Genomic DNA, 25,570 nt, shown 5'->3' with positions numbered 1-25,570 from the left:
TGTCCTGTGGGCAGGCCAATGTTTCCTCAAGTGCAGAATACAAACTACCAATGGGATGGGAGAAGATTTTAGAAGGTAATAAAATAACACTGAATCACATAAAGAGAGTTATTCTCTTTATCATTGTCTCTCAGTCCTTTTTTTAAAATAAATTTATTTATTTATTTGTTATTATTTTTTTGGCTGCATTGGGTCTTTGTTGCTGTGCACAGCTTTCTCTAGTTGTGGCGAGTGGGGGCTACTCTTCGTTGCAGTGCACGGGCTTCTCATTGCGGTGGCTTCTCTTGTTGCAGAGCTCGGGCTCTAGGCACATGGGCTTCAGTAGTTGTGGCTCATGGGCTCTAGAGTGCAGACTCAGGAGTTGCGGCGTATGGGCTTAGGTGCTCTGTGGCATGTGGGATCTTCCCAGACCAGGGCTCGAACCCGTGTCCCCTGCATTGGCAGGCAGATTCTTAAGCACTTTGCCACCAGGAAAGCCCTCTCTCAGTCCTTCTAATTGAGTAGAGCAGAAATTTCAGTCACTAATATGTCTTTAATGCCCCTCTAGAACTTGTTATCTCTCTACCGAAAACAAGAGAGAAACTTCAGACTCAGAGTAGACTCAAGCAACTACTTAGAATGTTATAAAATGATTTTGTCTTAATTGTACTTATCTTACTATCATTCTGTCTTGTATTCAACAAATACTGAACACCTTCTATGTGCCAAGCACTGTTCTAGGTGCTTCTATTTATGGCGAGTGAGAGAAGTGATATTGTTATTATGATATGATCATGGTATGATATTTCTTTGGGACGTGTTATGGGCTGAGCTGAATTCTCTCCAAATCCATATGTTGAAGTACTAACACTCAGTACCTCAGAAGGTAATTGTATTTGGAAATAGTGTCTTTAAAGAAGTAAGTAAGTTAAAAATGAGGTCACTAGGGTGAGCCCTAATCCAGTATCATTGGTGTCCTTATAAGCAGTGGTGATTAGAACACAGACATATTGAGGGAAGATCATGTGAGGACACAGGGAGAAGACAGCCATCTACTAGCCAAGGAGAGAGGCTCAGAAGAAACCAACCCTGCTGATAACTTGATCTTGGACTTCCAGCCTCTAGAACCATGACAAAATAAATTTTATGTTTAAGCCACCCAGGCTGTGGTACTTTGCTATGGCAGCCCTAGCAGACCAATACAGAACATAAATCTATTTAAGTTATAAAAGCAAATACCTTTAAATGACTAATGTTAGGTAATCTTATTGGAAGGATGAAGACAAGGCAAAACTCCTGAAAGTGATACATAACAACATGAGCCTACGGTAAAATTCTTGAAGGTGATAATGGAATAACTAAATTTGTGGAACACGCAAGAGGTACGGAGAGCCATGAATGAGTTGAACACAACGGGCCCATAATATCCAACCTAAGGGAACTTGACTGCTGACCTGTTCCAGAGGTAGCAAACTGTGTTGTAGTTAAGACATGGCCCCACTGTCTCAGCCTTCAATCATTGCACAATATGCCCAATGTAATGAGTAGTCTCTGACTCTCAGTCAAATAGCCTTACACGAACCTTCTCCTCCAGCTAGATGGGTCCCACTGCTCCCTGATTCTGTGTTACATTCACCTACTCTGTCTTTGCTCTTCACTCTTCTGTGTGATACCCATCTGTTCTTCACTGCACCTATTCAATTCCCACTGTGGTAGAATTAACATGATTAAACATATTTGCTCCTCTCCTTATGGAATCTTTCTTAAAGGGGTCTTCCACATGGGAGAATTATAACTGCCTGCCCCAGAGATACCATGCTCGTCCATGTGGCTTTCTTTGGCCAATGAAATAAGAGTAGAAAAAAAGCATTCCACTTCTGAGCACAAGCTTTAAGAGCTCCTGTGTAGTCCATCACTGCCTATTTATTCCCTATGTCACAAGATTGAGAATATCCCAGATAGAGGCTGATCCTTCAGCCTGAGTCCAGAATAAAAATGGAGTAGAGCTGAGCTGAAGCTGACCCATGGTGGCCATGGTGTGTTTGAGGAATACTGTTACAAGCCTCTAAGATTTGGAGATTGTTTGTTACACAGCATGCCATAGCCTAAGCTAACTGATATACATCCTCATTCTTAAAGCGCGACCTCCTGAGTCTTTGATGGGGTGAGTACATAATGAACATTTCCTCTGTGCCTGGTGCTGAAGTATTGGCCTTATCCACTTCCTCTCTCATGATTCTGACAACATCCAAGGAGCTAGTTACCATCACTCTCCTCATTTTACAAAGGCATCAAGATCCAGAAAGCTGTAACAGCTTGTCTAAGGTCAAATAGCTAGGGAGCGTAGAGTTGGATATTAAGCCTCTGGTCAGGAACATCTTTTCCTAGCAAAATGAGTGCTCACTTAGCAAGAGGCAAGATGGGCAGACAGGTAGGGAAGGGGGTTCAGATGGACCCAGAGTTAGTGCCAGGAGGGAGAAGGAGAAGGTGAGCCTTGTGAAGTGGTGGAAAATATCATAGGCTGGAGATCTGGAGACACTGGCTCTTCCTTTATCAGCTCAACACCTACCATCTTAATGGAGGGACTAAAAGGGTGTTCCAGAATCAGGCTGCCTGGGTTTTAATCTTGGCTCTGCCACTCACTAGCAAGTAACTTTACTTCTCTATGCCCCAGTTTCTTTATCTATGAAATGGGAATAATGTTAATATCTATCTCACAGAATTCTTATGAAGAATAAACTAATTCATGCATTTAAAGCAAATAGAACATACAAACTACTGTGTATACAATACATAAGCTACGAGGATAGCCCAGTGCAGGGAATACAGCCAATATTTTATAATAACTATAAAGGGAGTATAACCTTGAAAAATTGTGAATCACTATGTCATACACCTGAAGCTTTTAAAATATTTTAAATGTTGAAATATTTAAAAATTGAAATATTTTGAATCAACTATACCTCAATAAATACAAAAATAAAATAAAGCAGTAGAACATTGCCTAATACAGAGCACATGGGTATTATTATTGTTGTTGTTGTCATTGCTATTGTTATTATAAGTCAAGTGAATGATGATATGATGATAATGATGGTGACGATGGTAAGGTATGGATAAACGAAGTGATCTTACACAGGTCATTTCCCTTTCAGGGCTCAGTTTTCTAATCTGTAAAATGGAACTAAAAATACCAAGACATCCCAAGGATCTCTGTGATTTAATGAAAATGCATAAGAAGATGCACTAAGAAATGTGGATTCTGCTCCACTTCTCACTCCCTGGTACCTAAGGAAGCCTCCAAGCCTTGCGGACCTCAGTCTCCCCACCTGTAACACAGGACTAACCCTAACCTAGCTAATGTCACAGAACTATGGTGAAGATCAAGTAAGAAGGTAGGAAGGACAATGCCAAAAAGTGAAAATTACCACATATAACGATAAAACATCATTTGCACAAGGGATTGAAAGTATTTTTCCGTTTCCTTTTATTTTTTTCTCTGCCCCACTCCCTGTCGAGAATTCAATTAAGGACACACCTTGGTTGCCCAAGAGAATGATATTACAAAATTGAAACCAGCTCTTAAAAATAATCCGATTCCAACCACAACCACCAGCCCCCAGCCCAACCCTGTCCCTTCAAGAATTATTTTGTAAGCCCGTCTAATTCCTGAGAGGGGAGAACCCTGGGGGCGGAGAGAGGAGATCACAGGTGCTGTTCACTCTGGGGGACCCAGAACGAGGAGGCCATTTCAGAGGAGGTGCTTACAACAATTTTGCTTTCTGAGTGTCACATCTTTGCAAGACACATGGACTAATCCCCTGAAATTTCCCACAGTCAGGAAAATAACCAAGTGGGATTTGGAAATTAAAGGAGCACTATTGTAAGACATTTATTTCTTTGGGGACCTGGAGGTGATAGAGAGGGAACATTGCTGCTACAGCAAATGGCTAGACTACAGACTTTAGGCTCCCCGGCCCCTCAATTACACTGACCTCCCCCTACCCCAAGCTTGCTTGGTTATTTTCTTCAAATAGCACCTCCTCCCAACATATATATACACAAACACTGTATAAGCTCACACACTACAAAACCTGGACCCACCCCTTCTACCCCGGAAACAAAAGCTGATGTTCATTAAACACTTATATTTTTGCCAGGAACTGTACTTAGAACTTCACACGCGCTGCTGTATTTGAGCTCCATCAGGCCTCTAGACAGGTGGATATTTATTTTTAGAGTTACTGCTAGGATACTGAAGCTCAGAGTGGTTAAGGAAGTTGCCCAGAATCACACAGCCAGTAAGTGGGGAAGCTAGGATTTGAACCCAGGCAGTATAATCGCTAGGGCTACACTTTTCACCACCAAATTATATAAAGCATGTCCCAGCGCGTACCTTTAGTACAAGCTCACCGCGGAATTTTTTCTCCAAAGCAGATGGGAGCCGTTTTTGACTCATTGAATTTCTGCTCAGCCTGACACTTAGAGTCAGAGATTGTTCCCAGAGGGTCAGGTGAAGGGATCTTTTATCAAGGCAGCCCCTTGTAATCTTGTCGTAAATGTAATTCAGGCCAAACTGCTCATCTGTCGCCCAGAAAAGGTAAGGAATATTATCACTGGGAAAGTGGAAGACCCTCCACTCTCACACATGAAACCACGTAGGGTGGCTGTACCATGTGGCTGCCACTATCTAGCCTTCGCTCTTGACTCAAACTTAAAAAGCCTTGTTTTGCTCATCTGTAAAATGAGGATGCAGATAAAAAGACCTACTTCACAGGGTTGTGTGAGAATCAAATGGGAATAAATACTGTGAAGCCCTTTGCGCAATAACTGCGTACTAGCCGGGGTTCTCAAGAGAAGCAGAACCAACAGGATGTGTGTATGTATAGGTAGAAAGATTTATTTTTAGGAATTAGCTCACTGGCAAGTCCAAAATCTGCAACCAGGAGGCCTAGGGACGAGCTGAGTTTTTCAAAAAAAATATTAATTAATTAATCTATTTGGCTGCGTTGGGTCTTAGTTTGCGGCACACAGGATCTCTGTTGCAGCATGCAGGATCTTTCATTGTGGCGCACAGGCTTCTCTCTAGTTGTGGCGTGTGGGCTCAGTAGTTGTGGTGCTCGGGCTTAGTTGCCCTGTGGCATATGGGATCTTAGTTCCCTGACCAGAGACTGAACCCGTGTCCCCTGCGTTGGAAGGCAGGTTCTTAACCACTGGACCACCAGGGAAGTCCCGGGAAGAGCTGAGGTTACAGTCAAGTCCAAAGGTCATCTACTGGCGGAATTCCTTCTTGCTTGGGAGAGGTCAGTCTTTGTGCTATTAAGACCATCAACTGATTAGATGAGGCCCACCTACATTATAAAGAGCAACCTGCTTTCCAGAAACATCCAGAATAATGTTTGACCCAATCAATATCTGGGCACTGTGGCCCAGGGAACTTGACACATAAAATGAACCCACAACACATAGTGAGTATAGGGAACTATTCAGGAAATGGGTTAAGAGAAGTGAAACCACTAACTCAAGGAAATAGTTATAAAGTTTTCTTATTTATTGAATTGCCTGTCTCCCCTCCACCAGAAAGTAGGCTTCATGAGGAATGGGGTTTTTACCTGTTTTTTTCTCTGCTGAATCTCTATCAGTTATGACAGTTCTCTGCACACCGTATGCTTTCAATCAACATCTCTTGAATGAATGCATGAATGAATGAATGAATGAACAGCAAGTGTCTAACTCACATTTCTTACGTATATAGTTTTTCATCTCCAGACCTCAAAACACCTTTATCTAAACAAAGAAGAACAAATGTCTCACTTCAGGCCTCCCATACCTTGAAATGGGTCTTGTGTTCCTGTCCCATCCCAAGGAATGCGTGAGCACCATAGGCTTAATTTAGCTCACGAGAACTTCTGATTTCTCCACATGCAATTTCTTTTTTTTTTTTTTTTTGCGGTACGCGGGCCTCTCCCGTTGCGGAGCACAGGCTCCGGACGCGCAGGCTCGGCGGCCACGGCTCACGGGCCCAGCCGCTCCGCGGCACGTGGGATCTTCCCAGATCGGGGCACGAACCCGTGTCCCCTGCATCGGCGGGCGGACTCTCAACCACTGCGCCACCAGGGAAGCCCTCCACGTGCAATTTCTTGAAGCAGAAGACCTAGTTTGGATATAGGGGTTGAGGCAATTCAGAGCCCGGCAGACCATGCCCTTGAGTGACTGCAGGGGCCAGCTCTGAGAAGCCGCAGTCATCCTCTGTGCTTCCAATGTGAGAGATCCTACTGCTTTGAAACCACAGGAATCTCACTGCCTGAACCTGAGAGGGGGCCGGACCTGTCTGCTAAATCCTCCTTCCCTTTCACACCTGTCTCCCCCCGCCTCCTCCCCAGGAACCCCTCCGGCCTCCACTCTGGGGCTGACACCTGCCCCTCTGAAGCTGGGTGTTAAGAGTTAGTGACAGGCTCCCAACCGCAGCCTCAGCTCCTGGCTCTCACCACGCCTCATACCTCAGAGGCTTAGCACGAGTTCTAAGGTGTTCACAGAGCTTCTGCAGGTTGCGCTCCCCCTCTGAATTGCTACTAAAACTGATCACTGTGAGTGTAGCGGATGTTGTCATCTACCCCAAAACCATACACAACGTGATTCTGTAATGGCTGGTGGTCCCTAGATTTGGAGGGAATGTGGGACCCTCCCTGCCTCAGGGTGAGCATACAGCATTCATGCTCCCTACTTTCCAGTGATGGATTTTGGGGCGACCCTGGAATTCAGTGCTGACCAATGAAATGAAAGAGGCAGCCTGGTGCAGATAGGAGGCTTCCTTCTCCAGTTGGGGGCTGGAGGGGGGGAACTCATGAAACGGTTGTATAGCTCCTGACCTTGCTCCCTGCAGTTTGGGGATATTATTACATGAAGCTCCTGCAGCCATCTTGTGACCATGAGGCAACAAGTATGTTAATGGAAAGCCAGTATGACTAAGGATGGTTGAGCAAAATGTGAAATGAATCTGGGTCCTAGATGATATGGTTGAGACACTGAGTCAGCCCTATAACCAGTGAAGGGTGCCATGATGAGCTCCACGCAAGGCCCAGTAGATGACCACCTACTTCACGAGTGGGCCAACTATGGCCTTCTGCCTGCGTTTGTAAATAAAGCTGTATTGGAAAGCAGCCACACACATCCAGCTACGTATTGTCTATGGCTGATTTTGCACTACAAGATCAGAGCTGAGTAGCTGTGACAGAGACTGCATGTCTGGCAAAGCCAAAATAATTATTATTCGGCTCTTTACACAAGAAGTTTACTGACCCCTGGGACAAAGAGAGATTGGGGAGCAGTGTTGGTGTATATAAGGGTGATGGACTCTGGATTCAGACCACTTAAGTTTAAGTCCTGACTCCGTCTGTAAGAGATATGTGACTTACAGGTTATTACTTAACCTCTCTGGGCTTCTGTGTCATTCATTCTCTGCAGAAAGGAGGCATCATGACAGTAGTCCCCCTCCCTGTTCATAGGTCTCTTGTGAACATTCAAGGAAACCCTGCATGTCAAGAACTCAGGACGGCGGTCAGCATTTTGGCTCCATCACTGTGTGAAGGCATCCGCAAGGGTCCCTAACCGGACATAACTTAGGGATACAGCTGCCCAGCTGCACAATGGATACAACTGAGCACATTCCTAGGACTCTGGGACCCAAGCCCTTTGGAGTGCCCAACAGATGAGAATTAACATGAGACAGGGACACATTCCATCCAATTATCCTTTTCTGCACATCTCAGACCTTTGGTCTTCTTAGGGAATTCTCGGCTTCTGGAAGGTGGTGAGTAGGCAGCGCTCACGCTGAAAGCAGTTACTCCGAGGCCAGCCGTGGCCTTTGCCTGCTGTGCAGAGGGAAGGGCCGTACTCCAGGAAAGCCACCCAAGCTGCTGACCCTTCTGTCTTCCTGTGTCCCCCAACCATCTGGGCAGCAGAGGGCTGCTAATTGGGGCACTCTGGGCCCGGACGTCACAAATGATGCCACGCAGGGAGTGAGCCCTGGGAATCATTGGCATTTAGTCCCAGGGAAACCATGGGGAGGAAACCATTCCAAAGCTCTGCCTAATATGCCTCGCAGCCAGGCCATGTGGCAGGGGCTGCGGCTGGGGGTCTGGCGCCTTCCGTCTTGCCAGAACCATTTCTAGCAAATGCCAAGGGCGTGACTTCCAGAGGGACTGGAAGGCCCACTAGCTGGAATCCCTGAGCTGTGTAATACTGTGTCCCCTCAGCACAATGTCTCAGACGGTTAGTGCTACCAGGCAGGGTTCTGAGACCAAGCCTGAAAAAGGATGATTTGTGGACCAGTTTCTGCAGCATGTACTGTGCTATGGGAGGGCCTTTCCCTGGACATCCTCAGCTCCACTAGCTTTCTGTCCTGCCTCCCCACCTCCAGCCTCAGGGCATTTGCGCTCACCCTTCCCTCTGCCAGGGATGCTCTTCCCCCCAGCTTTCCACACAGACACTCTGTTACTTCCTACAGGTCTCTGCTCAAACGTCATCTCATCAGAAGGACCTCTCCTGACCACTTAAGTCACACCTCCATCTATCTCTCCATTATCCTTTTTCCTTAACCTCCACAGTTTTTCTTCTTAGAGCTGATCTTTACGTGACATGTTCAATATTTATATGCTTAACAGTTTTTCCATTTATTGTCTCATTCCCCAATTCTGCCACTCATGAAGTTCCGTGGGGCCAGGGACCTTTTCTATCATATTTACTGCTGTGTCCCCCAGTTCCTAGAGCAGTGTCCGGCACACAGTAGGAGAATAAATAATTATTTTTTGAATGGACGCGTGCATAGAGCTGGTAGTAATCTTTTAGTCACACATCTCTTATTCTTGAATCTTCCACCTACCTAAATATCCAAGTGGGCATTGCTCTCATTACTGATGCTAATAATTGTGTGGTTACGATATGGATTTTATATTACTAATAATGACTGCGTCAGCCAGTGTTCCGCTTGGTTCTATAAAGCACCAAGGATTAAGATTAGGATGAAGATATAGCACGGCAAAATGGGATGTATCGTTATCTCCATTTTAGCGATGTAAAACCTGGAACGCAGAGAACAGAAGTTATTGGAGGCTACCCAGGTCCTAAACGGCTGAGCTGTGGTTCAAACCTGGATCTGTGTGACTCCAGTTAAGAAAGCGTCGTGCAAAGGTAATCTAACCCCTTTTAGCTTAGCAAACTTTCTGAGGCTTCGTTCTTTCACCCGAAAACACATTACTCGTGAAAGGTTGGTCTTTGAGCAACTGTACACGTTCATTTCCAGGGCTGCATGTGCCTTGGCCCGAAATGTGGCAGCCTTGCACTGGTTATTGATGTCGCGTTTGCTACTCTGACAGTTAATGCGTATGAAACACATAGCGCCCAACTCTTACTGAACCCTGCTGTGTGCCAGCCACGGGCTAAGCTTCTAACACATCTTCTCAATGACCTTTACAATAGGCCTTTAAAATAGGTATGACAAACTGAGGGATGGAGAGTCACAAATCTCGATTGCCCAGAGTTACACAGTCCACATGGGGCTAATAATACCATTGTCTCCACGTGGGAAACGAAGAAAAGGTCTTCGTTTTCCATTCTCAGTCGGGGGTGGCTTTAAAAAGGATACACAACCCACGAGGGATAATTGATGGAAGTTGAGTGCAACAAAGCGTGGGTTTCCAGTTCCCCAGAGTCACGTAACAGCCAAATGGTCTGTCCCTTGTTCTTTCCTCATTTTGTCCATATTATGTATTTGGCATCTGGTTTTATGGTTAAACTGGAGAAATTATTACATCCAGCCAACGTCACGGAGGAGGACTTCTAACTTCTGGAAGCAGTGGAGTCCAAGACGGTGGTGGCTGAGGGGGAGGAGAAGGGCAGGAGGTAGACTGTTGGGTGCAACCCCTGACCATTCAGTCCCTTGAGGAAAGGATGCAGCATAAGGATGGCTCCTTAGCTCAAAGAGGGTTTAATGACGTCCAGCAGCCAATTCCCAGTGTGCCCCCAGCCTATGCCCACAAAAAAATCCTCTCCGTTCAATTGCTTTTGGGACAAATCCACCATCATCTCCGCTGTGCAAAGAAATGGTGGGGCTGCCATCTGTGTGCGTTCAGGCTTCAACTTCTCCTGGAAGATGCACCAGTGTTTTCCAAATGGAAAAAGCTCCGCAATCATTTCCAATAGGAAGATTCTTAGGGGGAATGAAGAGTGGAATGTCTTTATCAGCAGCTTCTTTTTCTTGAGCTGGGAGAGCTCTTGAACAGTTAGCACGCCATCAAGCCATTGGCCATGCCCTAGCTTGGGACCTTTCTCAGTTGTTATAAAGCCTCAGATTTCTCTCTCCAGGTATGTTTGAATCACTTATAGGAGGAGACTTCATCTGACTTGACCCTAAGAGTCCTAGGACTCTTAAGATTCTTGACAGTGTTCCATGGATACATTTTGATGCATTGGTTGGCTAAAGTAAACTATTGTTTCCATTGTGGGAAATAAGTAGCCTCCAAAACAAAAAGGTTAAGTAACTCACACAGCTAGCAAGCAACAGAGGAGGGACGTGAACCAGGCCTGCTCCGGGGCTAAAATCGGTAAGTGTAACTTTTCTGAGTCTGTATCCCTGTCTGCAAACTGGGCATCCTGGTGGCCAGAGGCTGGATGGGAGAATGCAGTGGGATAGTACTGAAAGATGCTCTGCCATGGTGAGTACAGATGGCTCTGACCATGTGACTTGGGAAGAAGTCGACAAACTGAGGGATGGAGAGTCAAAGAAACAGCATCGTCCTTAAGTAGCAGGTAGGGTTTTCTCTTTGGAGATGGTAAAAAGAAGGGACAAGAGAGAGGTGCAGAGAGGGCAAATAGAAGAAGAGGTGGCAAAACACGAGGCCTGGAGACATGTACTAATTAAGGTCTTCATCACCAGCTCAGTGATGTGTCAAGGTGACAGTTAGTCAAGCAGATAAGGGAGATGAGTTAACATCTCCTGGGGGATACCCAGGCCTGAGATTGGCTGGCAGACAAGAGCACAGCAGTGAAAAGGAAGCTGCCACAAGGTTATTTGCATGAAATTGCGGTGAAGGATTTGAACTGGCTGCCACCCTGGTGGCTGTAACCCTCTCTCGGTTAAGGCAAAGGTCCAACAGCCCTTGGAATGCATTCCTATCACTGGACCATATGAGCTGATGCAAGAACAGTGGGGATGGATATTGGGGGCCATACAGGAAAGCACAGAAAAGAAATATGAGAAGAGTCACAAAAAAGACCTTGGAACCCTGCTCTTACGTGCTTTGTCTTAGGGCAAATCTGAGGGTAATGTAAACTTCGGCTGGATCCAGATGTCCATTATGAGACATAGCATACCTATGTCTCCAACATAATACTAATATACATACTAATATACTATAGACATACTAATACTAACAATTGTTTTCTTAGTGTATTATTTTAGTATTTAGTATATAATGGAACTTTTTTAGCATAAGTATGTCTCATGTATATTTGAGACATTGATATGTATCTCATTCTCTCTCTTTCTCTGCACTATGTCTTCTGTGTTGACTGAATTCTGAGGCAGGTCCTTGTCCTATCATGGCAACATGGGTTGGTCTCTCTCTTAGGCTGGGTTCTCTCAGAAGCAGACTCTGAGACAAGGATTCAAGGGTAAGTGGTTTGTTTGGGAAGCGGCCCCAGAAAACTCTGGTAGGAGGATGGGGAAGGGAGAGGGAAGGAAAGGAAGGTGCAATAATGAGCAGTTTATCACTATGGGCAATTGATGGCCAAAAGCACGGGGACCTCTGTGAGGTGATTCAGTCCACACTCCACTGAGCATAGAACAGAATGTGTGTCCCATTCCAGAGTCAAGGGAGCTGGGGTACTGGTTCTCCAACCCCTACTCATGATTGGCTGAGGGCTGCTCCCAGGGGCGTTACCTCCACTGCACCTCGGTTTATCCCATGCAAGCGCTGACAGCATCAGAGAAAACCCTCAGGGGAAGGTCTCCAGTCCTTGAAGTAGGAGGTGTCCGCAAGCATGGCCACAATCAGTACTAAGGAAGATACCATGAGACACCAGCAGAACCCTCTTTCCCTGTAGCTGTAGCGACAGTTCTGGGGCTAAATCTTACTGAACTGACTTGGGTCATATGTCCTTCCTTGAATCAAGCACCGTAACCAGGGAAACGGGCAATGTCAATTAGTCAAACTCAAGGGAAAGGAGTCTACCTTGCCCAAGCCACACAGATTGAGAACAGGGCTGGGTAGTTCCCCAGTGCAAAATGAGGGGTCGTTACCGAAGAAAACTGAGTGAACGCTAGTCCTACAAAAGCAGCAGACAGATGTTGGCTTGTCACTCAACAGGGATGACTTTGTCATCCTCCCCCTCTAGTTTAGACCAAAACCTTTCCTTTCGGACCATTCCTGGCCCCGGAGCAGCTCCACGGGGGGGCAGAGGGAGGGTCAGATGTAAAAGTGAGTGTGGTTAGTCACTTTCAATTGCTCAAATTCTCATGAAATAATACACATAACGTTTGCACACACACGCATATATTTTTTTAACAGAGGCTTTGAAGACTTGTTACAACTGTTTACATGAACCTAATGGGGCCAAATCTCATTAATGACTTCGATACTGTTTGAGTTGGCCCCGGGTTTTGGAGAAAGGCTAATAACCACAATTCATATGCCCATGTGGCACCGTTCATTGAAGGGATCTCAGTAAAGGGATCTCTGAATCCTCTTTTATGCTTTGTAACTTGGCATGTGACATCTGGGGCTATTTCCTCACATGGCCCTTTTGCATTAATGTAGTTTAAGTACTTTGGGAAGGTGCCTAAGTGATGGCCATTATGCAATTTTCTTTTAAAGGTAGAGGAAATGACAATCAAAGAATCCGGGGAAGGGGTGAGGACTTGTGCCCACTCCCTCCCCCTGTGAAAATGTCAGAGGGCCCCTTAACCCATGGTAATTGCAAAACAAACAGAGCTCAGAGTTCTTACAAAGCCAGGACTGCTTTGGAGGAACAGCAAGGTCAGCCAGGAGGGGCTGGCTCTCTTGTCTACCTATTGCTTTTGAAACTCCAAAGAAATGGAAAAATTAATCCCCAACAAGCCAAATACATTACCCGTAGCTAGTAGAGACTTTGAGAAAGGAGGCTAAAAACTGGTGCTATTAATAATAACTGTATCAGCTTCGGTGGTTCTGGGTCCTCCTTGCTTATCTGTATAACGGGAATAATCCACGTTTTAGGGCTATTGGGGGGATTAAGTTAGATAGTGCATGTGATACGTTCTATATACTGTGGCAGGGACTGCTAGCTGTTTCCTGATATCCATTTTCATCTTCTTGAATAGCACTGTATTATGAGCTGTACTTAAGTACACACCTTCCTAGGATAAATGTCATATTTTCTAGCTTCCTCTGCAGCTAGACGTGCTCATATGATTAAGTTTTGGCCATTATGTTATAAGGAAAGTGCCCTGTAGCAGCTTCCAATACCTATCCTTAAAAGACAGCTGACGCGCAGCCTTGGCCCTTTCTTTGTCCTTCCCTCCATCATGCTACCTGGAACATAGATGCTGCCATCTTGAATCATGAGGTAGACCTGAGAATGAGATCCTGACATCAGAGTGCTCGTTCCTGTTCTTTTGAATCCCACTCTTTTTTTTTTTTTTTTTTTTTGCGGTACGCCGGCCTCTCACTGTTGTGGCCTCTCCCGTTGTGGAGCACAGGCTCCGGACGCGCAGGCTCAGCGGCCATGGCTCACGGGCCCAGCCGCTCCGTGGCACGTGGGATCTTCCCGGATCGGGGCACGAACCCGCATCCCCTGCATCAGTAGGCGGACTCTCAACTGCACCACCAGGGAAGCCCCCCACTCTTTCTTTTTAAAGCCACTGTTAAGCGGGGTTTTTCTTTCGCTAGCAGTCAATCCCTAATCCTGGTTCATTCACACAGAATTTGGTCTACTCAACAAAGCTCTGTCTTTTCGAAGAGCCACAAATTCAGCTGACACTAAAATTCAGCATTTTTATTTTGTCTATTACTAGCATGCCTTTCCCCATACTAATTACTCTAGGTAGCGTTCAGTTCCTCCGAAAGAGAAAAACTCCATCTTTCCCCTTCTTGTTTCCATTCCAAGACGGCGGCTAGCTGAGTGAGCAAAAGGGTGAGTTTTGTATGACTTCCTGGAGGAAAAGAAAGTCAAAGTCCTAGGTTGGCCTAGAACTGCTTGATCGATGCTTGCCCTGCTTACATTTAGAGCTGAAGCCTGCTGCCAGTCCTAGCATGATCTGGGGCTTGATCAGCTCTGGTCCCTAGATATGGCCTCACAGCAGACTTCCTGAGTCTCTACATTTGCCCATTTCCCCACCCCTCTCTCTCCAGCAGGCAGTTCATTCCCACTCTACGGGCTCACGATTCATCCATGATCTTCGCCCTTGAGTACTTTGGTCCCAATCTCTCCACACTGAAACCAGGAGTAGCTTGGATAAGCTCAATCTCTAGGTCTACATTAGCCCAATTCTGCTGGCTATGGAGTCTACTTGGATATACCTTTGTCCCCAGTTGGTCCTGGGTAGCTCCAGAAGCATCTCTTCCCAGAATCCCCAATGGGGATAGTGACTTTGATGGAGAGTGAGGCACTGCCCAGATTCCCTTCAGGAATGCAGGATTCATTCCTCCAGTAGTCAAAGGATTGAAAAAAACTTATTGCCCAAGGTCATACCTCCCTCCAGGGTCACCTACTTCCAATGACTGATCAACTTGGAGCACCAAGGTCCAGGATCCTCACCCCAATGTGGGACAGTTCTGAAGAGCCATCCCAGCTGCAGAGCTTCTCATGGGGTCAGCTGAGACCTATGCTGGGACTGTACCATGGCTCAACTTTTCTCTCTGCCCATTCCTGCTCCCATCCCTCCCTTGCAAAAGTGTGGATTCTAAAGGAAGTCCTTCACAAATATCCTTATGCTAAACTCCATCTCAGAGTCTTTGTCCCAGGGAACCCAACTTGCAACAGGGCCAGACATTCGTCTTCCCTCGGTCTTCCTTCTCCCTCCAAATACTCCGATTCTCAGTGCTTCCTTTTGCATCTTCCCTTTGCTCTGTCACAATCCCCTGGGACTGATGGAGTCACTTTTTCTCTTCCTCTGCATCACCTTTTCCTGTCAGCAGCAAGTCTCATGGCTTAGCTATCAAGAGTCAGGATCCAGAACCAGAGCAGGGGCTGCCTCGAGGGGACTGGGACCATGGAGGGAGAGACTGTCCGTGGGAGGTGGAATCATGGAGAAGACAAAGCCACTGTTTCCCAAAGATGTCTCCTAAAACATGGTGGATCAGGGGAGAAATACCCTGGCTCCTCCCTTTTTCCCATCCTCCAATATTTTACCAGTGGCCCCCATTGGCTGAAACTAGCTAGAAACCAAGGGAAACTGGGAAATGTAGCAAGGGAGACTGGGAAATGTAGTTTGTAGGGATCAGCTAGCTCCCAGCAATATAGAACAGAGGAAGAGAAGGATGGGGGATGGATCTGAAAGCCAGCAGGCCAACGAGTGGCTGACACATTAGCATATTAAATGATATGTGCAGCCAAAGTAAGACATATGCTTAGGTATTTCCCATACATATTTAAACATAAAATTTTATGACTTATTTATTTACCAACTTATGATCTTACTGCACAATACTTCCAGTGAAACCATTCAGAGCATATCTTGGACCACAGTGACTAAAATGATCCCTTACACTGATCCCCTGTTGTTGGACATTTAGGTTGCTTCTACTTTTCCCCTTATGTACTTAGCATGACAGTTTCTGGATTAGTTTACCCAGACTCCTTTCCATTCTTCCCCCCACAAGCCTCTCTCAGCCTTTTTAGGGCTATTCAATCACTTATTTCCCCAAGACATCATTAAGTGAAAACGCAATATGGGAAATGACTTGGAGTAATCAAAAGCCCAAGGCAGTTATCTAAACCCAGGTCCATATGGTACAGAATGATGTAAGGATGTAGTACAGGGTAAGAGGTGCAGGCAGTGGGGTTGTTGAGTTGGGATGCTGCCATTTTTAGACAAGGCAGGCCCTTCTGCTTCCTTCTCTTCCACTGGACACTGGCGAGACTTTCAACTTATGTGTGCTGGGTGATGGAAGCCTGGAACATGTTTTCTCATTCTCTTTTCTACCTTCTTGTTCCTTGTAGAAAACCTGGAGGGCCTAAGATGCCAAGTGCTTTTGCAGTATGAGTCAACGGGAAGAAAATCATCCTTAAACAGGATGCAATGGAGTCTTATTAAAAAGAAAAAAAAAAAAAAAGATCTTTTTCCTGCAATGATAAGTGACTCTGAAAACGCTCAGTGTCTGTTGGGTGTGAGTTGGGCCTTCCCTCCAGATCAGTTGCTTGTCAGTATCTGTATGACTGTTAGACATTTTTGTTTGTTGGATTCTGGTGGTGTGATTTTTGTGTCTGTAGAAGGTGTCAAGCCTTTGGGGCTTCATGGGGAAGGAGGAGGGCCTAGGAAGGGAGGAGTTGAGCATTTGGGAGATTTGCAACCTAAATACTTCTCTGCATTCTTTCCTAGAGCAGTGACAGGCAGTCCCGGCCTCTGCAGGGTGAATGCTTTCTTCAGTCACTGAAGAAATCTCCACTTGATTTAAGCACAGCAGCAGTGATGATGATCCTGACACAATGCCTTGTGCCTGGCTTTACACGAATGGATTCATTTAATGCTGACCACAGCTCTAGAAGGTAGGTTGCTATTATCGTCTCCTTTTAGAGATGCCGAAGCTCACGCCCAGGGAGGTTAATTCACTTGTCCAAGCTCACTCAGCTAGTCATCAGGGGAGCCTAAATTTGAACCGAGGCAGGGAGGCTGCAAAGTCCCTTCCCAGCCCCTCGTCTACCTGTGTACAACTCTAGGCTGTCTGTCTGGTGCCACAACCTTGGACATGTCGTATAGCTCTGCACATCTCAACCTGCTTGCACATGCTGTTGAAACTCAACACAGCCTTGGCAGGCAAGCCAACCATAGGTCTTATTCTTCTTGCAGCGGAAAGGATGTTGGAGTTGGTGTCAGAAAACCCAGAATTATCTCCCCATTTCTGCCAACCCTTAGTTGCATGCATTTCAGTAAGCTTTACACCACTCCGACCTTGAGTTTCATCTCATCTCCATCCAAAACCCAGTGGAGGGTTTGTGCCGATAAAAACCAATAAAGGTGTAACAGCAGTTTGCCAACTGAAAACCAGCACTTGATGTGAAATGGTGTTTGTTCCCAGTTTACAAATGAGAAGGGTGAGAAGTAGGGAGGTCTGGCCACTGCCCCAAAGTCACGCCGAAGTTAGGGATCAGATTGATGCCTGTGAACCAGGTCTTATGACACTTTGCAGCCACTTTTTGTTATACCAGGATGTCTTGAGAAAAAGCAGAAAGACTACTGTTCTTCTAAATGGCCACCTCACCACGGGGTTGCTGACGATGAAATTGTTCTGTCTGCCCAGCGACCCCATCTACAGTCAAAATAAACCAGGAAACCTGCCCTCCCATATGTTGCTGGCTCTGGATTCTCCAAAGGTGGCAAATCAGGGAAGCTGCATTTGGCCTCTATCTGCCGTTGGCGGGGCCACAGGATTCAGATAAATTCAGATAAGCAGCACAGCACTGATTTGACACACTCCATATCTCTGGAGCCTCTGGTATCCAAAGGGCCTATTCATGAATGTGGTCAGCATCCTTAGACAACAAATAAAACATGCACCGTCTGGGTTTCTGCAGTTGCCTTTCTTTGTAAATGCCTCCTGCCTTGTTTTAATCCCAGAGCATCAGTTTTCAAAGAACGGATGTAGGGGGAAAAAAACAAAGCATCAAAAAGCAAAGAAAGTTGCCAACGGATTAAGTTTGCAACGGGGTTTGCCAGCATGTTGCCTCTCAAGACTTGATGGGGGGCGATGCCTCCCAAGCTTCCTCGCACTGCCCCCAACACACACAGCACGTGAGACACTAGGACTCAAGCCACCTCGGTCATGGTCCCTACCTGGCTGCCTGTTCAGTTCTAAGTCGGAATGTTAGAGCTCTGGGCGGCAGGGAGAGTTAGTAATGGACAGTGCCGAAGGAGCAGAACAGGCTCCAGTATTATGAAAGGATGCTGAGCCCTCGTTCTTCCCACCTTTTATCCAAAATCCACCTCTCGATCTAAGTCCCAAACTGAGTACATTCTAGTCAACAAGGCTTTTTTTAACTACCTCCACGTTAGGTCAGAGGGTGGGGGACTAGGGGGTCATGGGCCACATCCAATCTGCTGCCTGTTTTTGTGCAGCAAGGAAGTGAAGAATGGTTTTCACATTTTTAAACAATTACTTTTGAAATGGTTGTATCAGTCCCAGCATAACAGTCTCAATTTTGCTCCTTGATCCAAAAAGCCTAAAATATTTGCTCGTTATCTGCTCTTTGCAGGAAATGTTTGTTGACCCCTGTTGTAAGTGAATCAATAGATCATCATCATATCTGCCACTGAGACATCTGTTGAATTCATTCATTCATTCATTCAATCTGTGGGGAAGTTACTTATGATCTCTAAACTTTGGTTCTTCAACTGTAACTAGAGAGAAATAATCTGACCACTCACGTAAAGTTCATGTGAGAATTCAACGAAATAATACATTTGAAGCTGATGGCATATTTCCAAGCAAGTGTTAGCTATAATTATATGCACTGGACTGAATGTTTTTGTCCCTCCAAAATCCGTATGTTGAAATCCTAACCACCACCACCACCCACAATGTGATGGTATTACGAGGTGGGGCATTTGGAAGGTATTTAAGTCATAAGCGTGAAGCCCCCATGAATGAGATTACTGCCCTTATAAAAGGGACCCCAGAGAGCTCTCTTGCTCTCTTTCTGTCATGTGATACATTGAAAACACAGCCATCTGAAACCTGCAAGAGGGTTCTCACCAGAACTGGACCATGCTGGCACCCTGATCTCAGACTTCCAGCCTCCAAACTCTGAGAAATAACTGTCTATTGTTTATAAGCCACCCAGCCTTTCTAACTTGATTATAGCAATCTGAACAGATTAACACAATATAATTATTATTGGAAGAAGGCTGTGCAGTATAAGAACTTGAGCCCAAATACATGCACTGCAGACTTCAAATCGAGCATATTCAGTGCAGGCACTGAACACCAGCCATGCTGAAAATGCAGGACATTAGAGAAAGACAGTGGGTTTTGAATGTTTGCTCTGACACTTGAACTGTCTGACCTCGGGCAAGTCATTTAAACTCTGAGCCTTATCTTCCTCACGTGTAAAATGTGGATCACAGGGTTGTTACCAACAATATGATAAGACACTGAAATCCAAGCCCGATGCATAGTAAGTGCTCAATTAACATTAGCTATTTTATACACCCTCATATTTTTGCAAACACCTACATGCACGGTTGCAAAAGGCCATCCTCCCACGCTTTTAAAAAACATTCGAGGGCTTCCCTGGTGGCGCAGTGGTTGAGAGTCCGCCTGCCGATGCAGGGGACACGGGCTCGTGCCCCGGTCCGGGAAGATCCCACATGCCGCGGAGCAGCTGGGGGCCCGTGAGCCATGGCCGCTGAGCCTGCGCGTCCGGAGCCTGTGCTCCGCAACGGCAGAGGCCACAGCAGTGAGAGGCCCGCGTACCGCAAAAAAACCAAAAACAAAACAAAAACAAACAAACAAAAAACCATTATATATTATAAAGCCCATTTTTTAAATTATGTTTTAAAATACATTTTAAAAAAAAGGCAACAGGAGATTTCACACCATCTAAGTTAACTCCCTCCTCCCTTCCTCCCTCCCTTTTTTCTTCTCGTCTTTCCTTCCTTTTTTCTTTTTCTCTGAGATCTGCTTTTAGAAGAAAGATACAATTCAAAGAAAACAAGCTGTTGTCTCGTAATTTCCTCAAAAGCAACAGCTTTCAGGGCTTCCCTGGTGACTCAGTGGTTGAGAGTCCGCCTGCCGATGCAGGGGACACGGGTTCGTGCCCCGGTCCGGGAAGATCCCACATGCCGCGGAGCGGCTGGGCCCGTGAGCCATGGCCGCTGAGCCTGAGCGTCCGGAGCCTGTGCTCCACAACGGGAGAGGCCACAACAGTGAGAGGCCCGCGTACCGCAAAAAAAGAAAAAAAAAGCAACAGCTTTCAGAGTCTAAGCTCAACTAACTCATGCATCATCTACACCCCTACTCCCAGCCCCCTGCAGTCAGAACTGATCAATGTTCCCAGAAGTGGTCCTGAGACCCTGCAGCCTTCTCTGGTATCATCAAAGTCCTATTTGGTTGGAAAGATTCTACCCGCAAAGGCAGAGGACTGGACTTGGGTGACTCGATTCCATAGTGGTCAACGCAAAGTGGAATTTCACTTCAACCTAATAACCCCAAAATCAAATCGATCAAAGATCCACCTGACCAATCGGGATGATTGGACTTCATGCAACAGCTCTTTATCCAGGGCCTCCTCTGGACAGAGTGCAATTCGGGGAGAAAAGAGACATTGTGCAATGAGATAGAGAAGGACCAGCTCTCATGGAGCGACCTGCTGAGTGGAAGGGGCTGCAGACAGAAAACAAGCGGATGGACGAATACACGTGATACGTGCAGGCAGTCATACGTGCTTTGAAGAAAACCAAGCAAGGTGATAGTTGTCAAGTATTTTGCTCTGCAGGGGACACTGGAAAATGTCTGAGGACCTTTATGGTTGTCACAGCGGAGGGTGGACTCTCCTGGCATCTAGTGGGTAGGGGTCAGGGATGCCACTCAACATCCTACAGTGCCCAGGACGGCCCTCGCCACAGAGAATCTTCCAACCCCAAATGCCAACAGGAGTAGGGTTGAGAAATCCTACTCTAGAGAAGCCTGCAGGGGGTGAGGGGAAGCATGGGAAATTCCCACCAAGCTGCAGGTCACACGCTGCAGTCACAGGGAAGAGCAAGAGAGAAGAAGAGGACACATTGGGTGTTTCGGAGGCCAGAAAATAGGACAACAGATAGAGGAGGACTGGCTAACGGTGGCACTGTTTTCCATGTAGCAGACGCCGTAAGCAGGTGACCACGACAAGGCCACCTGCAGCTTCAGGGGGCAATTCCCCTTGTGCGGTGGTGTCTTATCTCAAGTGTCTGTCTCTCTCTGCATTTCACGGACACCTGCTCAACCCCCCAGCCCCAGAAGTGCCCAGGATGGGTGGGAATTGGTGGGTAAATGCCGCAGCCCCTCGCCCCCGGCTGGCCGCGCTCTGCAGTCTCCCAGGGGTCTCCTGAGGTCACCTGCCCTGTGATGCACCTTCTGTCGGTCTTCTCCTTCCCTGCCTTTTTCCCACTCCCCCATCACTGCCTCCTGGACTCACCTCCCAAATAAACGACTTGGCCCCAGCTCCTTGCCTCGGGTTCTGCTTTGGGACGAGCCCACATCCAAGCAGTGCAGATATGCTGTGACTGACTCTAGCTACAGCCCCGGCCGGCACGCAGCTGGCACTGGTATATTCCTGCCTATTTCATCCAGAGGCCACTCCCTCCAGCTTGGGTCAGCGGCTGTGTGGCCGGTCACATCACACGCCAAGAGGGCAGCCTCATTTCTCGTCTGGACATAGCCGGGGACCTTCCATTCCCTTGGATGCAGAGGCAGATGGAGAAATAGCTCGCTGCAAGCGGTTCCTGTTTCTTGGCAGAATGCCCCCAGCTCAGAGAGTTAGCTCTGTCAGCTCCACTCTGTCCCCTCCTCGGATCCTGTGCTCCCGGCCATGTCAGGGGTCAGGGGGCTCACCTGCTGCCTGCATCGACTGGTAACGGCCCAGGCAGAGTTGGCAGTCTTCGCTACAAGACTCGGGCCGGTGTTGGGGGCTCTGTCACCCAGAGCCCAAGGGATACGTTCCATATGCTGCATCCCAGCCCCCTCCTCGCCCCCCGTGTTGCTAGACCTCTGGGCCTGCAGTGTGATTCTCCTGGTGGAATTATTCCCATAGGAAGATGAAGGCCTGGAACTGGGGCAGGGGCGGGAGGCTTGGAGGGAGTGACATGCGCTGCTGGGTGACTGTCGTGCGTGTGGCAGGCCTGGAGACCCCACCCGCACAGACTGTGGGGCGAGCGCTTCTCCCTGGGGCGGTGGGTGCAGCCCTGCACGGAGGTGACTGGCAACTCTGGGTGGAGGAGACGCAGCAGGCAGGGCCAGGAGAAGGCGTAGGCGGCCAGCGTCCCCCAGCGCGATGGACGCGGGCCCTGAGGGGACGAGGCCACAGGGAGGGGCTGCTGCGAGGTGGGGGGGCGAGAAAGGAGCCGGGGCTGTCCACGCCCACACCCAGAGGGCCAGGAGTCAGGGCCAAGCTGCCCCTCCCAGCGAGGACGGATGCTGCGCAGGGTCTCCCTCCATCAGTCACTTCTGCCTTTGGAGATGCTGTTCCGGCTCCACCGGCAGTCTCTTCCAGTGCTAACCGTCTCCTCTGTCCTCCAGCCTCAAAGTGCCGAAGACACACACACACACACACACACACACACACCATGCAGAAGCACAACCAGAAACACACACATGTACAAACACACAAATACACACAGAAACACAAACAGAAGAGATACATGTATGTGTGTAACTGAATCACTTTGTTGTACATCTGAAACTAACACAACAATGTTAACCAGCTATACGCCAATACAGAATAAAAAGTTAAAAAATAAAAACAAAACCCAAGAAAACAAAAGCAGACACAAAACACATATACACACAAACAGCTACATAAACGTACACCAACCCACCAATACAAACACACAAACACTCAAAGAAACATAAAAGCATACAGAAACGGACACACAGATACACACACAGAAACACATATACACATGCAAACATATACACATGCAAACAACATATACACACAAACGTCCATATACACACCAATACAAACACACGAATACACATACAGACGCAGAAACACAAAACGCACACATACACACATAAAAACATACATAGAAACACAAACACAAAAGCCTATAGAAACACGCACATGCATACACACAGATGCAGAACCACACATGACCACACGTACAGAAACGCACACACACCCTACGATGTGCGTTCATGCAGAGAACTTGGACCCTCCAGGATGTCAATGCTACCTTGATGTAATTCCTTCCAGGGCTTTAGGGACTGAAGGACAGATGTGTTGCCCAGGTCCTCCAGCCCCGTAAGGCCGTGCACACAACCAGGAAGATGAGGGCTGGGATCAGAGCCCCTGATCCCAGGGCAGCTAGCCTGCAAGGTTTCAGATCCCAGCTCTGCCACTAAGTGATGACATACGCTGAACTCCCATATCTCCTCCCATAAAACAGGGCTGACGATACCACCCACCTGGTGAGGATGAAGTGCACAAGTATACAACGTGCCCAGTTGGGGGCTTGATATGTAACAAGTGTCCAGTGAAATTATTTCCACTAACACTGATTCTCAAAGGCCACCATCTGTGAGTTCCTACCTGCACAGCTTGGGGTCCCCAAGTTTAGCATCTCTCAGCTATTCCAGAATCCCTAGAGAGTACCTCACACACGCTCATGAAGAATAATCTGTTTTTCCATTATGACAACCTGCCAGTGAGGGCCGCCTGCAAGGCCTGGAGGGCAGGTCTCACACTGTCAGAAGGTCAGAGTCCACCATGAAAACGCCAATGCTATGCCAGTAGTCCTTCTTGATCCCCCCAAAGCTGCCAGCTCCCCGAAGTGCCAAATGATGCTGTATCAGCCTTGGACCCACAGCACCAGAGCTGTGCTGGACCGGGCAGAGCCAGAAGCAAACCATTCCCGGACTTAGTCTGATGCCTGGACTCCTAGCCGGGCTGCATTGGCCCTTACCTCAAAGTCCTTATGCAAAAGCTTCTTCTCTCCCCTCCCCTCCCCTGTCCTCCCCTCCCCTCCTCTCTCTCTCTCTCTCTCTCTCTCTCTCTTTCTCCTTCTTTCTCTCTCTCCCTCCCTCTCTCTCTTTCTCACTCTTTCCTTCTGTCTCTCTGTCTCTGTCTCAATCCCCCCACTTCCTCTCTCTCCCCTCTCCCTTCCACTTTATACTTGATCTAGGACGCAGGCGCCCCACTGCCTGCGGCACGCCCCTCTCCTCCCCACTTCTCGCTCGGAAGCTCCCCTAGGATACAACACCACTTCCTAAGAGGAGGTTTTTACTGGGGCGGGGTGGGCAGAAGAGAGCATAAAATGCTGGGGAAGGGGTACCATGCCACCCAATAGAAAGAACACCCCAGCTTGGAGCCAGAGAGACCTGGAGTTGAACCCTGAATCTGCCACTTACCTGCTCAGGATAACGTCCTAGGTGTGCCACTACATAAAGGAGGGACACAGCCGGCAACGTGTCATCCCAGTTACACCCCCGACCTCGATAGGGGGCCAGAGAGCCCTGCCTGAGATCCCAGGAGACCACCTTCCCATCCGGAGGCTGTTTTTACATCCCTCACCTCCACCCGGAAGCCCAGAAAGAGGCTTACTAGTGGATGGACGGGCTTAGTAGTGACGAGCAGAACATTCAGAGTTGGGGTGATCAGATGGGTCAGCTGACCCTTCAACCAGCACATACAGGCAACACAAATGTGTCAGGACGATTACTCAGGTGACCTTTATGGGAAAAAGCTACAGAACCCCTCTAAACACCTTCCTACATCCAGGAGTCTGTGGTAGTTGTGGCTTTGGAGAGCAGACCAAAATGACTTTGTGTCCTGGTTCTAGAACTTTCTAGGCATGTCCTTCAACCTCTCTGAACTTCCCCTTCCCCAGCTGGAAAATGGGCGTCAGGCTGTCTCTCGCCCAGGATGTCCTCAGGGATTCCGCTCAGCACAGACTAGGCTGCCGTCATTTTGATGGCGTTGCTATTATTCTAATAAGCTCAGAGAAGGAGGAAAACTATCTCCAAGGATGAGAAAGCCCAGGACAGGAAGGCGGGTGCTCTAAGGACGTGCTGCGTCTCCATCTTGCTTTTGCAGAGAGCTGGTCTTAAATCTACGCCTTGGCTAATTCCCTAGTGTCTCACTCTGCCCCGCTGCTGCCTCCCAACCCCTTCCTCTCCATCCTCCAAGGGTGAAGTTAGCATACCAGTGGGGTTAGCAGAAGGGACAAACTGAATTAGATGTTAAATCAATTTGGCCTTCCTCCCCAGGGGCGCTGCAGGCAGGTTCCACATGAATAATGATTTGTCTGAGGCAGCAAACTGGATTATTTGATCAAAAAGGGGAAAAAACAACTCATGTTCATTTTTTAATGATGGCTTTTGCATCCAGTCTCCGAGCTTGGCTAAGAGGGCAGGGGGAGGGGAGGGGTGGCTGGCAGGGAGGATGAGCTGGAAGACAGACAATCACAAAAGACGCTTTTTCTTCTGAGAACCCCCGTTCCAACCCCACACTAGAGCAGGGGCTGCCCAATCCCACCCCTCAGAATGGTTTTCGGTTTTTCGATCTTTGAATAAAAATCAGAATAGTAAGAATATTTATCTTATGTGCTTGACAACCTGGCATGCCCTGTTGTGTATCTCTGCATACATTAGAGTTACTGTGGAACTCAATTTATAGGTGAGGAACCTGAAGCTTCTAGAAC

Source organism: Monodon monoceros, unplaced genomic scaffold (genome assembly GCF_005190385.1).
Source record: "Monodon monoceros isolate NGI ecotype Baffin Bay Population unplaced genomic scaffold, NGI_Narwhal_1 Super_Scaffold_1, whole genome shotgun sequence".
NCBI classification, from domain to species: domain Eukaryota; kingdom Metazoa; phylum Chordata; class Mammalia; order Artiodactyla; family Monodontidae; genus Monodon; species Monodon monoceros.
Note: the sequence above shows the minus strand (reverse complement) of the source record.